Source organism: Cnephaeus nilssonii, assembly GCF_951640355.1.
Source record: "Cnephaeus nilssonii genome assembly, chromosome: X".
Taxonomy (NCBI): Eukaryota; Metazoa; Chordata; class Mammalia; order Chiroptera; family Vespertilionidae; genus Cnephaeus; species Cnephaeus nilssonii.
In genome coordinates this window covers 777,409-793,461 of record NC_137071.1, presented here as the reverse complement: position 1 = coordinate 793,461, position 16,053 = coordinate 777,409, and the positions used below count along the sequence as shown (strand labels likewise).

At 39.4% G+C, this 16,053-nt stretch overlaps 1 protein-coding gene across 1 annotated transcript in view; it reads left to right on the top strand.

Moving 5' to 3' along the window:
* The first annotated feature begins 334 nt into the window (after positions 1–334).
* The window catches only part of MID1 (midline 1), a 392,822-nt gene continuing 377,103 nt past the window's right edge, over positions 335–16,053 (top strand). The window contains exon 1 of the mRNA XM_079765091.1: positions 335–386. The gene's annotated coding sequence lies outside the window, so the exon portion shown is untranslated. The remainder of the gene's footprint in view (positions 387–16,053) is intronic.

Here is a 16,053-nt window from a genome sequence, read left to right as displayed (position 1 = left end):
TGTTCTCATGAGATTGTGATCCCACTGTCCAGGGTAAAGTCAGTGTATTTCAGGTAGTCCTTTGAATATAGAGTGTCTCAAAGTGTCTACATAGAGAGTGTTAGTTCTGTCAGGTGGTCATAGTTCTGTGAAAGTGGTAATTTCATGAAAAGGGAGTTGTGAAGACAAGTGATCTGGGAAAAATGCCATTTTATATTTATGTCTTGGAGATCAATAGCACACATTAGCATATTTAAGGCTCTGATAAATCCTGCATGCTTGGTTAGCATTGCTTAATCCAACATTTTTCAAATTAACTTTAATATATAATTCTTTTTTAATAGGGGGACCTATTCACATCTGGAGACATTGCTCCTTGGAGAAATATTGAGGACTATTGTTCTAAGGTATGAATATTTTGCTGACATCTGAGAGAATTATTTATGAGATTTAATACAGATGACAGGAACAGGCATTTACTCTGTTCTAGGAAGATGAAGTAAAACGAAAAATTAGGTACATGGAAAGAGCACTTGTTTAATGACCAATGAAAAAAACAACCAGTGGAAATAGTTACATAAAAAAGAAAATAAATTTTCTGTTCCATATGTCTGTTTATATTGTGCAATTTAGGAAATCAAACAAGTTGCAGAGCCTTAATTCCTAAACCAAGCAGCAGGCATGATTAAATACTGCTGGTTACTCTATACTCTGTTAAGTTGCTGTGAACACTACAAATGGATATGGGGCACCAAGCTTATAATAGATCTTTGGTATTAATAGTGAATGTTTATTGAGTCCCTAATATGTGCTAGGGTCCAGTCTAGTGCTATACATATATTATCTTGCTTAGTCCCCACCACAGCCATATAAGGTGAGTACTGAGATTGTGTTCATGCTTTCTGAGGTCTGGTTCCGGAACTTTTCTAAGTCACACTGATAGTAGTGAAGCTGACATCTAAGGCCTGAAGTTTCAGTCCAGAAACTCTAAGCTTGACCATTATGCTACACGGCCTATAAACTGCATGCATGGGTCCTCGCCTACTAGGCATGCAGAAGAAAGGGTTACTGGGCTCATTTAAAAAGTGCCCACTCACTGTGGCCTTACTTTAAAATCTTAACTTTGTTCAACTTAAAATATGTATTTTAAAATCTAGATTTTATTTATTTGTATTTATAAATATATAAGTATGTAGTGTGTATTATTTGCATTAATCAACATATATATACACACACAATTAATATATATCCAGTGTATCCTATGTATTTGCTTTAATGTTCCTATCTCTTCAAGAAACCTCCAATCCCTTGCTTTTGTTGGGACTTCGTGTTTTGAAAAAAAGCGTGGCCGAGTTCCTTTTCACCATCCTACTTCAGTGGCAGGCCGCATGTGAAATGTCAGTTCTGTTTGGACTCTGCACGTGGGCGCATTTCATAGTCTGTCATTATTTCCCAGTGACATGGAATTAAAGGCCTTTCTTTGTGTTCGTTGGCAACTTTTGGCTCCTCCATTGTCCTGAGGTACTATTAGCATGAAGCGCCGCCACTGGGTTAGCAGGCGTTTTAGTCTAGCGTGCCAGATAGTATTTCAGGCAAACCCTACTTGTTCGTTTTCTCTTGGTTGAATTTGGTTTCCTTCTGTCTCTTGGGATATTTATGTACGCTTCTGTTGTTTCAGAATGCAGGCTTTCTTGTTTCATGGGATCCTTTCAAAATGTGAAGTTGACCATGAAGATGACAAAACTCTCTTATTGAATTATCTTTTCTCATTTTGCCTTATTCCCTGCAGTTTCTTGGTGGGGGGGCGAGGGCGAGATTTGCTACTGATGGGGTGCCAAGCTGTTCACCATATCACGTCTGTTGAATGTACACATGGTGAGAGATCATGTTCAGGGCCAGGGGCATCCTTGGACAAGCCCCTTCCTTTCCAAATCCCTTCTAGGATGACTTTCCCATTTCCTGTCCTGCTGATAACACCCTTGGAGGGGATTTGAAGTCTGGAGTGTCTTTGATGTTTCCTTCTGGTCATGCCAGAGCCTCTCCAGGAGACAACAGGCTCTCTCCAGCCTGTGCAAATGGGTTTTTAAGTTCGTGTGTCTGCCAAGCTGTTGTGTTTCCTTGTTCTCTCTTTGATGTCCATCTAGCGTGGTGCCTGGTATGCCTCACCCAGTGCTTGGCATGTAGCGAGTCCTCATTATCACTGGTTTGGTATGGAAACCTACCTAAAAATTATTTCTGGGATTCCCCACTTCACATCTCAATGCTATTTTCTTCTTCCCATTCCATCTCCTTCCCTCTCCCTTTGACCATGGCAAACAGACATTTGCCAGCTGTGAAAGAATTTCAATAAATTGAAATGAAGCAAAGCAAAACAAACAAATAAGTCAAACCAAGAAGAAATAAGAGCATGGTTCCTTTAAATAATAGACTTCAGAGTTGGAATAAATGTAAGTGTCACTTTACTCATATAATGAGAACCTATGATTTTAAGACTTCAAATCTTCTGACAAGGCTTTGGACTCATCCAGTAAGACCAGTTTAAATATGTTGTGTTCTTGTTCTTTCTGAGGTGTGAGAAGAGTATTTATGGAAGGGCTGATCCCAAAATGAGGTGTTAAGAAATCAGACAACTCCTTTCACACCTATTGACACATCTGTGGAAGTCTACTGACAACTTTCACTACATTCATTTGATTTTCTGCTTGCTAGTTGGTTTCCAAATGAATTTTTTTTCATGCAAGTGAAATAAAACATAAGGGGTGCAACTATACATGATGCTATGTTGAATTTAGAGTGTGAATAAGGCACAGATGCCATTAAAAATATACATGTATATACAGATGCTCCTTAACTTATGGTGGTGTTACATCCCAATAAACCGATCATAAGTTAAAAATATTGTAAGTTGAAAATGCATTTAATACTACTCTGTGCAGTATCAGTTGTTGACCCTCATGATCGCATGGCTGATGGGGAGCCAAGGCTCACTGAAGTTGCGCAGTATCATGAAAGAGTGTTGTACTGTATATTGCTAGCCCAGGAAAAGAGCAAAATTTAAAATTTGAAGTATGTTTTCTACTGAATGCATATTGCTTTCACATGATCATAAAGTTAAAAATTAGAAGTCGAATCATCATAACTCAGGCACTATCTGTACTCGAATTCCTAGACTTATAGACATCAGAATGTTCCAGTGTAACTCCCTAGGAGGGAGTACAAAGAAGGATGTTGAGACTTGGAGAGGTTTAAGGGACTTGAGTCCAAGGTCATTCACTGAATCATCTTTTCTCTCAAGACGTTCTCTAAACATTCTCTTCACTTTCCTCCTGACTGATGACTCTGGCTCTCTCCTTTTGGGAGTCTCCAACATTCTTCTTCCTTTTCAACTTTAATTATTCTAGTTGATGCATGTCATTCTTTTGTATTTGGTGTTTCCCTCAAACAAGTTCAGCAGATGCTGCTCTTCTTACCTTCCCACATCTTTGAGTTTGTGACAAGCTTGCCTGTTTCTGCTGTCTTGCTTATCTTTGGTGATATCTAAAACGAATGACTTGACAATTGTAGGTTATTAAAACTAGTCTATGTTGGCAGACCTTAGCCCTGGTATTATTACCCAGGGGACTAGTCCAGCTATATAGAGCCATAAGATTAACAGCATCTTGTTGCTTCAAATGATAATAAAGAATGCAAGGAGAGAGGCAATGTTTAGGTGAATAAGGGTAGAAATATTAGTTCCGTTGGCTCTTTATTAACTATGAAATGGGGAGGATCAGAGGCACAGATAATCCAGATACCAAAGTTGAATGTAAGCTTTTTGACATTCCAAACATTCACACTTCAACCCTAGCCAGTTTGGTTCAGTGGATAGAGCATCAGCCTGCGGGCCAAAGGGTCCCGGGTTCAATTCCGGGCAGGGGCATGTACCTTGCACTGTCTTAGATATACTAGTGTCTAAAAAAATAAATATAAGAGATTATATTTGCAAATAAAGGCCTTACTATTTAAAAAGAAAAAACAAAAATTTTGCACTGGGCACCCAGATGGCATGAAAAAAAAATTAAATGAAAGAATATGCATTCAATTTATGTTGCTCATAAGAGATGGAGGCAAAAATGGTTCACGTTTACTTAATGCCAGAACCAATATAAATTTATAAATATTTGCTCATGAGAAATAGCTCAGAGCTTTCTTAGCAATATGCCCCAGTCAGCAAAACTTTAATTTACCATCCTATTTTTGCCTAGAATATAAACAATAGCAAATAGAGACCAAGAGAAACAAAAGGAGAATTAGGCAAACAGTAGGGCCATGATTCATTTTAGAAATGGACTTACACTCACCCATGCCTGAAGTGGATTGCAAAATATTAGATTAAATTCTACTCTCTTTTGAACCCCGTATGGGGTCATTCAGAAGATGGTCAGAAGACAAATTGGCAGACCAGCTAAGCCTGCCTTACAGGTACCTGATAACACTAGGATTAAATTGCTGTCAAACCCTGAATGTCTCAGCCTAGTATTAAATGTAAGTATAAACATTCAAGGTTCTTAGACACCAGTGTTCTAAGCTTAAACATTGTTTTCTGTACAGAGATTTTAGATTATATGACATTACATGTCATGGTGCAACACACAGCCCCTCCTATACCCACACACATTTGCTGGTTCTTTTGTTGTGTGGGATGGTTCTCCCAGACTTCCTAATATTCAGCTGCCGCCTGGGGGCTTGTCTAGCTTTTGTGTAAACACTCTGTGGTTGACAACAGAAAGCACTACTTTGCCCTTGAGCTCGGGCACTTGGAATGGCTGTGTTACACAGCCCATGACATTCACCCCAGGAAATATTGGGAGGTGATGAACTCAAACTGAAGACCAATGTCTCTGCTATTGCATCAGGTTGTCCCTGGTTTTGCTTGGTACGTAAGAATGTGGTAGAGAAGAAACTAGAAACACCAATTAGAAAGGATATATGCACCCCTATGTTCATAGCAGCACAATTCTCCATAGCTAAGATTTGGAAACAGCCTAGGTGCCCGTCAGCAGATGACTGGATCAGAAAACTGTGGTACATCTACACAATGGAATACTATGCTGCCATAAAAAAGAAGGAATTCTCATCATTTGCAGCAACCTGGGAGGAATTGGAGAATATTATGTTAAGTGAAATAAGTCAGTCAATGAAAGAAAAATACCACATGATCTCACTCATTTATGGATAATAAAGAACATTATAAACTTGAACAAAAAGATAGATACAGAGACAGTAAAGCATCAAACAGACTGTCAAATTACAAGGGGAAGGTTAGGGAGAGGTGGGGGAGATAAGAGATCAATCAAAGGACTTGTATGCATGCATATAAGCATAACCAATGGATGCAAAACTCTGGGGGGTGAGGGCATATATGGGAGTGGGGTGTGGGGGGGGCAATGGTAAGATATGTACACATATAATACCTTAATTAAAAAATTGAAAAAAAAAAGAATGTGGTAGAAGACGCCCGGCTGGTGTGGCTCAGTGGTTGAGTGTTGACCCATGAACCAAGAGGTCATTAGTTTGATTCTCGATCAGGGCACATGCCTGGGTTGGGAGCTAAATCCTTGGTAGGGAGCACGCAGGAGGCAGCCAATGGATGATGTTTGTCTTTCATCGATGTTTCTTTTTTTTAAATATTCATGGATTTATTCATCAGTGTTTCTATCTATCCCTCTCCCTTCCTCTCTCTCTCTCTAAAAATCAATGAAAACATATTTGTTTTTAAAAAGAATGTAGTAGAAGATTACAGGCATTGGAATTCTGTCCATTTGCATAACAGCCTTCCTTATGTAGAATGTGAATTGGGCATATTGTATGCTCAAGGGTGAATGGACGTCTAAGTGTGAGGTTTAACAGCACATAATGTATATAGATGGGTTCCACAGTTATCTCTCCGGGTCTGGCCCTGCTGTCTTGTGTGGATGTAAAGGCACCCTATTAGCCATAGTTTGAAAGGTGGGCTTTTCTGCTGCTTGTATGTCTGAAATGGAAGATAGCAAGCTAAAAAGAAATGTGAGATTGCAAGTAAACCCTAAGCTCTAGAAACTCTTTGTTACAGACAGGAAGGGACATGTGCTCATTGTTTTCATGCAGCTAAAAAATAGAAGTTCAACTTAAGTTTAAATGTAATTTAACCCAAATTCCTATGACAACTCATAACAGGTTAATTAAATTTACCCAGGTGCTTAAATGCACTAGTGGGCATATTTTTTTGTAGTTCTGTTTATTACACTCCAGAAAAACAGCAACTATAGAAGACATATGCACATTTGAGGAGAGGGCTGGCTAACATTTCTTAAATATTTAACATGTGCAAGACCAGTGGCTCTCAAAAACAAATGCTAAATAAAATTTTAGCAAATAAAATCCAACAATATATTAAAAGGATAATACATCATGATCATGTGGGATTAAGCCCAGGAATATAGATTGGCATAAAATGTGGAAATCAACAACATAATACACTATATTAACAAATAGTAAAAGAAAAAAAAACTATGTTACAATCTTAATGTACAGAAAAATCATTTGTCAAAATCTACCATTCATTTCTACCTAAACCTCTCAACAAATAGGAATCGAAGGGAACTTCCTCAAACTGGTAACTGGCATGTATGACAGAAATATAGCTAATATCACACAATGAAAGACTGAAAGCTTTATAAAATCAGAAACAAGATCAGGATGTCTATTTTTGTCAACTCTACTTAACACTATAATGGAGATTTTAGACAGAAAAATTAGTTAAGGAAAAATAAAGATGGGAAAGGAGAAAGTAAAACTCTATGTTTGCAGATGACGTGATGGCCTATATAGAAAATCTGATGGATCTATTAAAAAGCTAAATGGGATATAAAACTGAACGCAACAAATGAGCAAACAAGAAAAATAAGTAAAACCTTATAGACACAGACAACAGGATGCTGGTTGCCAGAGGGAAGGGGGTTAGGGTAGTAGTAAAGAGCAAAGGGGTGACAGAAGAAGATTTGACTTTGGGTGGTGGGCACACCATGCAATATATAGATGATGTACATGTAATTATACACTTGAAACCTATATAATTTTATTAACTAATGTCACCCAAATAAATTTAATTAAAGCCTTAGCCGGTTTGGCTCAGTGGATAGAGTGTTGGCCTGGGGACTGAAGGGTCCTGGGTTCGATTCCGGTCAAGGGCATGTATCTTGGTTGCGGGCACATCCCCAGTAGGGGGTGTGCAGGAGGCAGCTGATCGATGTTTCTCTTTCATTGATATTTCTAACTCTCTATCCCTCTCCCTTCCTCTCTGTAAAAAATCAATAAAAATATATATATTAAAAAATATGTAAGTAAGCTGCTGGAGCTAGCAAGTGAGTTTAGCAAAGTTATAAAATTAAAAGTTAAAAATAACTGTACTTCTATATACTGGCATGGAACAATAGGAAATTGAAATTAAAATATCATTTATAATAGCACAAAAGCGTGAAATGCTTAGGGATAAATTAGATAAAAAATGTAAAGGACATGCATGGTTAAAATTATAAAACATTCCTGTGAGAAATTAAGTAATCACCTACATAAATTGTCAGATATGCCTTGCTCAAGGGACAGAAAACTCAATATTGTTAAGATGTCCTTTCTCTCAAAATTGATTGATAAATTCAATGCAATCCTAATCAAAACCCCAGCAGGCTTTTTGTAGATACTGACAAACAGATTCTAACATTTATTTGGAAAAACAAAGACCTTAAAATTAACCAAAACAACCTTTAAAAAGTAGAACATTACCAAATTTCAAGAATTATTGTTAAGCTACTGTAGTCACGATAGTGTGGCACTGACATAAAGATAGACAAATACATTCATGGAATAGAGAATCCAGTGGTAGACCTACATATATGTGGACAACTGAATTTTGACATAGATGCAAAATAATTCAGTAGAGAAAGCATCGTCTTCTCAAAAAAATGGTAATGGAACAATTAGATGTCCATATACCAAAGAAAAATGAACTTTGATCTATATTTTATACCGTATACACTCTCTGTTTGATTTATGATCAATATGTAAAGCTTACAACTATAAAGTGTTTATAACAAGACATAAGAAAAACTTTTTGTGTTGGATTAGGCAAAAACTGCTTAGATACAATACCAAAATTTGATCTAAAAAAGAACACACTGATAATTGGACTTCACCAAATTTTTTAAAAAAATCTACTCTTGGAAAGTCATTTAACAGTGAGAATCAAAATAAAGAATAAAAAAAATAAGTACAGACAGATAAAATATTTGCAAAGAATATAAAGGACTTATGTTCAGAATATCTTAACAACTCTAAAACTTAATAAGAAAATTAGACACCCAATAAAATATTAGCAAAATGTTCAATAAGTAGGATGCTCTTCTCCAGGCCTAATTTCAGAGACCCATGATCCTTCTGTGGTGTGGGTTTGCCATCTTCAACAACTGTTGAAAAGGAGGAAAGACAATGGAGGATCCATAAATTGGGGATTTTAGGAGCCAGAGCTGATGGGGTGTGGTGTATCTTACTCCTGTCTACATTTCATTGGCCACAACTCAGTCATGTGATCACATAGAATTGCCCAAGGAAAGAAGGAAATGGATTTAACAAATAACTGGTTAATCTATTTCACATTCTGCCTCATTAGAATTAGCAATTATCACTAGATGCCTAAATGTGGTTTATGGCAAATAATAGAATTTTCTATAGTAAACCCTAAATGTATAAAATCAGTACCATAGCTCTAGCCGGTTTGGGTCAATAGATAGAGCATCAGCCTGTGGACTGAAGGGTCCCAGATTTGATTCCAGTCATGGGCACATGCCTGGGTTGCAGGGCTCAATCCCCAGTAGGGGGCATGCAGGAGGCAGCCAATCAATGATTCTCTCTCATCGTTGATGTTTCTCTCTCTCTCACTCTCTCCATTCCTCTCTGAAATCAATACAAACATATTTTAATAAAATAAAATCAGTACTACAATATCATTGACTTGACTCAATGTAGCTCTTTTTCCCTTCCTTTTTTTCTCATGAATATTTTTTCTCATAGATAAACCAATATTTTTTCTGGTTGGATAAAGTTATGGCGATATCTCTTTTTTTCTTCTGTAAATATAAGAATTCTGGTTGTTTGTCCTTAATCATGTGTAGTATACATAGTAAGGTTTGGGGGGAAATGTGATTTTTCACCATGAGCTAACAGTTTCTTTTAGGAAGAACAATAACACACCACTTGAGCTGTGTCAGTTGATGTCCCAATAAAGTAGTTTGTAAGAAGGGAAGTTGAGAATTTAGGAGGCATAGCAAATATTGGATGCAGAGTGGAGATTAAAGAAATGAGGCAAGGCTGGGAATGTGAATGATGTGGCAAGAGATTGGAACCTATGGAAAAAAAGTTTATGGGAAATTCTAGGATAAGGGTATGGGTATGAGCAAAATATTTAAGGACAAGGATGCTAAAGACTTGGTTTTATATCATTTGATGTGCTACAGGATAAACCTCATCCTTTGTCTCCAACCTTCAACAAAAAAACTACCATACACAGAGCCTTGTATCATTGGTATTTGGAGTGGCATCTGACATAGGCTATATGAACTATGTGTTAATTTAGGCCCTCTAAGAAGCAGATACAGAGATGGAGAAAATATCAATGGAAGATAAGGGGGAGAGAGACCAGGAGAGCCTATAATCATCTAATACCTGTGGGTGAAATAATGAAGGAAGGGCCCGGTTGGTGTGCTTCAGTGGTTGAGCATTGACCTATGAACCAAGAGGTCACCGTTCAATTCCTGGTCAGGGCGCATGCCCAGGTTGTGTGTTAGATCCCCAGTGTGGAGCATGCAAGAGGCAGATGATCAATGACTCTTTCTCATCATTGATGTTTCTCTCTCTCTCTCTCTCTCTCTCTCTCTCTCTCTCTCTCTCTCTCCATCTCCATCTCCCTCTCTCCCTCTCCCTCTTCCTTCCTCCCTGAAAACAATAAAAATATTTTTTTAAAAAAAAAAAGAAGGAAGGAAGATGGGGGCAGAAGCTTCCTAGCCTGCAGTGCAGCTCTGAGACCATAGTGGCCTGGCTGATGGAAGCCCCTGAGCAAAGCTCGCTTGTTAGAGGATCCACATCAGACAGGTCTGGTTTGAGTCCCCTCTCGTGCTCAGTCTTTGGCTGGGAGCAGCCCTGAAGCAGGGTAGCCTTGGCATAAAGGCCATGGCAGATATGTAGGTACAGCAGCTGGCAGCTGTCCGCTAACCACACTCTTGGCAGCAGATTCTCTTCAAGAGAGAGCTAAATGGTGCAACCCCCTGGCCACCAAAGAGGATAAGCTCAGTAGGGTGAAGTGGTCCAAACACTGAAGTAATTCATCAGAAGCAGGAATTGGAGTCAGAAACAACTAGGAGAAATCCAAGCTCCACCCCCAGAGGATCTCTACTGCTGTAGGGAGGGAGATGCAACCAATGTAATGAGAAGCAAAAGGGAGAGCAAGGCTGGCATGGCATCTGTGTTTCACCCTGACTCTTCTTATAGAATAAAACTAGAGGCCCAGTGCACAAAATTTGTGCAATGGAGGGGGTGTCCCTCAGCCCAACCTGCACCCTCTCCAATCTGGGACATCCCTCTCACAATCTGGGACTGCTGGCTCCCAACCGCTTGTCTGCCTGCCTGCCTGATTGCCCCTAACCGCTTCTGCTTGCCAGCCTGATCACCCCCCTAACCACTCCCCAGCCAGCCTGATCGATGCCTAACTTCTCCCCTGCTGGCCCGATTGCCCCCAAATGCCCTCCCCTGCCGGCCTGGTCCCCCCAAGTGCCCTCCCCTTCAGGCTTGATCACCCTCAACTGCCCTCCCCTGCATGCCTGTCCCCCACAACTGCCCTCCCCTGCTGGCCTGGTCACCCTTAACTGCCCTCCCCTGCCAGCCATCTTGTGGCGGCCATCTTGTGACCCCATGGGGGCGGCCATCTCGTGCGAGGGTGTGATAGTCAATTTGCATATTTTCTCTTTATTATAGAAGATGGGGAAAGTTCAGTAAGTTCCCTTTGATCCTCATCCGAGCATACTGTCTAGTAGTGCCAGCAACTCAAAAGTAGATGGAAAAGCTCTCAACCAAAACACTTCCTACAAAATGGTCCACTGTGAAGGAGAAATAAGAGGTGTCTAGTTGTTCTAAAAATAGTTCATATTTAATCTGTGAATGTAACTATGTCCATTTCAGAGATCTATGCTTCACACCAGATGCATTTCAATATGGTCCCCAATTCTGGGCATAGCTGAGTGTGGATGCCAGGGGCAGATTCAGGTATAGCTTTTTAGAAAGTTGCCACTAGGACATAAAATGAGCATTTTATTATCTTAGATAATTGTGTTCATAACGATAAAAGAAGCTACTTTCTAAATTGCTTGATAAATGTAAAATTGCATTTTCACCCATTCTACCAACGTCCGTCTTCCCCTCAAAGCAAAACACTAAGTTGATGTGCATCTTAGACCTGACATTTATCTTAGGGAAGGCTGGTTTTCCTTATTGAATGTGTTTGTATAATATATTTTGTGTTTTTATCCATATCCCGATTACTCTGGAGAATTTGAACTACCAAAAGTACTCATTTTATACTTTAAAAACACTTAAGGTTTTATTGTGGTTTCAGAATTTTTGCTTCCATTTAGACAACTGTGAGCATTTCCAGGGATGATCTCAGTTCTGGGCACATGAAAGACAGTCATGCGTTCCAATATCAAACCCAGATGGGTGCAATTTGTAACCTCCATGACAGGTTTCCCTGCTCTAGGCTGACCAACTCGCCATGGTTTCCCAGGACTTGCTGGGCACTGAAAGCCCCACATCTTGGGGACCTCCCCAATTCTGGGTAAATGGAATGATTAGTCATCCTACCTTGCTCTTACCCTCAAACAAAAGAAGAAAGTGTCATCAGCAGGGTGGTCAGTCTTGGCTGACAAATTACATTCCTATTTACTTTCTTTCTTTTTTTAAAAAATTTCTTTATTGATTAAGGTGTCACATATTTGTCCTCATCCCCCCATTCCCATCCCACACCCCTCCCCATGGATGCCCCAACCCCCTGTTGAACTTAACCATTGGTTAGGCTCATATGCATGCACACAAGTCCTTTGGTTGATCTCTCCCCCCTCCCCCCACCCTCCCCTATCCTCCCTCTGAGGCCCGATAGTCCGATCGATGCCTCCTTGTTTCTGGTTCTGTTCTTGTTCATCAGTCTATGTTGTTCATCATTTCCCCTAGATGAGCGAGATCATGTGTCACTAGAGATATACTTATATGAACTGAATGTGAGATGAGCAATAATAGTTATGCTGACAGGCAAATGAATCAGTCTGTAGTGAGTTTCTTTCTGGACCAACAGTTCTTTTGAGACCCAATATCAATGTCCACCAGTTCCTTATGTGTACATGTCGGCACTGACCCCTCAGCTCTGGATGGTGGACAAATGGTGGTAATGCAGGTTCAATTCCCTCTGGTTGGGTCTCGGCCACATTCCTATTTACTTTCAAAGGTGGAGAAAAAGCAGGATCCTTATAGGTACTTTTGATTGCTGTAACAGTACTTCAAACATTTAAGAGTAATATTGATATAGGATATCTAGTAGATTTATTTGTAGTTATTGATTTATCAGAATATGTTCTTAAAATTAAATGCTGAAGAAATGGAAACAATTGTGTTTTCAACAATCTACACATATATTTACTGTTTGTCCTTTCTTTTGAGTTTGATTTTATTCAGCTTCTAACTCCTTGGAGTTGCTCTAAATGAAGAAATCAAATTAACAGTAAACTGAACCATGCATACAATTCTTGCTCTTTTTCAACTTCAGTTTGTGTGTGTGCATGTACATATACATAGATGTATATATTTTATGGCATATCTTGCAAATCAATATATCATAAGGGAGAAAAATGTAAAAAGTGGTGGTTTATTTCTCAAAACAAATTCCATCCGTGTGAATTACTATTTCAGTTCACAATGTGACAAAGCCAATTGGGAATTTCCAGATGCAGAAGAGGTAAAAATGCCAACTTTATTAAAATGTAAGCCAAAGCAGAATCACAGTCTAAAATGGAAATGGGATTGAGGAAAAGACTGATTTTGTTTGGCATGCACTGTAAAATTCTAATTTCATGTAGTTTAAAAACATGAAACTCCCACCCTTATATAGTCATAGAGGGAAAGACAAGCCTATACTAAGCAGGTTCTTACATTTTTATGTTAATAATGCTTTAAACTGTTGATAATATTTTAGGGCACAATTGATAATGGTATTGGAAAGTTCCACAAACTAAATCCAATTATTTTAGTAGAGATCATCAAAAGGGAGATATAATTTGATCTTGGGAGACCAACTTGGATGTACCACATATCTATACATATCCTAAAGATGAAGTTAATATTCCATCTTTCTAGAAGCCACATTTTTAGAAAAGATGAGAAGTATGACTGCAACCTTTCCATAAACCAAAGAAAGCCAGGTTTTCCCCTAGTGCTTTAGGTATGATTTCTCTTAGAAAGATGACCCACATATCTGTTTATAAACTACAGATGAAGGCATAGGGGAGCCATATTTTCACAAAGATTATAACTGTGCATACTTAGGAAAGCCAATCTTCATAAAGACTGATGACCTAAATAGGGTGCATAACAATGGGCTGAGACAGTCTATAATCTGTATATTTAAAGTGCTTTGATACATAGTAAAAAGACCATGAAATTTGGAGTAAGGTAGACCTGGGTTCAAATTTTAGTACAATTTATATATATACTAGAGGCCCGGTGCATGAAATTTGTGCACGGGGGGGGGGGGGGTGTCCCTCAGCCCAGCCTGCACCCTCTCCAATCTGGGACATCCCTCTCAAAATCCAGGACTGCTGGCTCCCAACTGCTCACCTGCCTGCCTTCCTGATTGCCCCTAACCACTTCTGCCTGCCAGCCTGATCACCCCCTAACCACTCCTCTGACAGCCTGATTGATGCCTAACTGCTTCCCTGCCAGCCTGATTGCCCCTAACTGCCCTCCCCTGCAGGCCTGGCCCCCCCCAACTGCTCTCCCCTGCAGGCCTGGCCCCCCCCCTCAACTGCCCTCCCTTGCAGGCATGGTCCCTCCCAACTGCCCTCCCCTGCTGGCCTGATCGCCTACAACTGCCCTCCCTTGCAGGTCTGGTCCCTCCCAACTGCCCTCCCCTGCTGGCCTGAAGACCCACAACTGCCTTCCCCTGCTGGCCATCTTGTGACAGCCATCTTGTGTCCACATGGGAGCAGCCATCCTGTGTGTTGGAGTGACAGTCAATTTGCATATTACTCTTTTATTAGATAGGATGAAGTATATTAAAGACAGGTAATTGAGTGTAGAATAGCCCTCTGGATCATAGAACTAGAAAGGAGCAAAACTAGCATTTGAATACATGACATCTCACTTCAAAATATGTTACACAAAAATTAAAAATTTATGACCAGCACAAAACCTACCATACACAAAGTCGAGAGACAAATGACAGATATGGCAGATAAAGTGCTGCTTTTGTTATGATATAAAGAGTTTTTATGAGTCAATACTCTAAAGACATATACAGGCAAGTCACAGAAAGGACAATGTATAGCTTTTAAGCAAATGAAGTTCCAACTTCAGTCATCATTAAGTAAATGTATATTAAAACAACAAAATACTAAAGATTTAAACCATGCCACATGTTAGAAGAAATGTGGGGGAACAGGCATTCTCTTTCACTAGGGCTATCAACTGGGGAATCCCCTTTGGTATAGCTTAAATGAATGATAAGAATGTGAGGAATGTTATCCTGCAAATAAAAGAATACCTAGGGCACAATGACTTACATAAATCCAGGTTTACTTTTCTTGCATAATTCAAGGTTTGGAAGTAGGTGGCTGCTGGTTTGGGGGCTCTGGGTTGCCATTGTCTGCTATGGCTCTCTTGGCCTTCCCTTCATGGTGGGTGGCAAGATGTCTAACACAGCACCAGGAACCATGTCTGCAATCAAGTCAGTAAGGAGTGAGGAGGGAGGGAGGGTGTAGTATTGGCATATATGTCCCTTTAGTAGGTAAATAAAAGCTTGCCTAGACAGGTTCTGGCAGACTTTGATTTATACTCTACTGGCTGGAACTGTGATATATTGAATACACATAGCTGCAAGGAAAGTGTTCGCCTAATGATGCAAAGCAAGGGAGAAGGAAGGCAGGACAGTTGATGGTTCTGTCTGCTACACATTTGGAGAACAATATTTATCAAAACATATCTCCCAACTGACCGTATCAAGTATTGGCAAGGATGTGACTCAACTGAAACTGTCATACACCATCTTTTAAAAAAAATCTTCATTGTTGAAAGTATAAAATATGTCCCCTTTTCCCCCCATTGCCCTCTCCCTCTCCCCTCCCCACCCAGGTGTCATACACCATCTTGAGTATAAAATGGCATACCACTTTGCAAAACCATTTGGCAGTTTTGTAAAAGTTAAACATACACCTAGAAATTCAAACCCTAGGTATTTTCCCAACAGAAATATATACCTGTGCCCAGCAAAGACATTTGAAAGAATACCCAAAGAAGCACTATTCATAATAACCCCAAACTAGAAACAACTCAAATGTCTATCAAAGATGAATAAATAAATTATAGTATGTTCACACAATGGAACACTGCTCAACAATGAAAAATAAAGAACTATTGATACAGAAAGCAACATAAATGAATTTCAAAAACATCCTGAGCAACAGAAGTCAGGCACAAAAGCGTGCATTCTGTTTTATCCCATTTATATAAAATTTTATAACGGGCAAAACTAAGTATGGTGATAGAAAGCAGATAAGTGGTTGCCTGGAACCAGATGTTGGGGATGGATTTTCTGCAAAGGGTTGTGAGGGACTCATTGGCAGTAATGGAAGTTATATTAACCATATTTTTAGATTCAGTAAACTTGATGCTTTAACATCTTCCCTATATGCAGATGCCAGAAACACTTGTTCTGGACAGCCTGATTTGAGTCATCTCAAATACAAACCA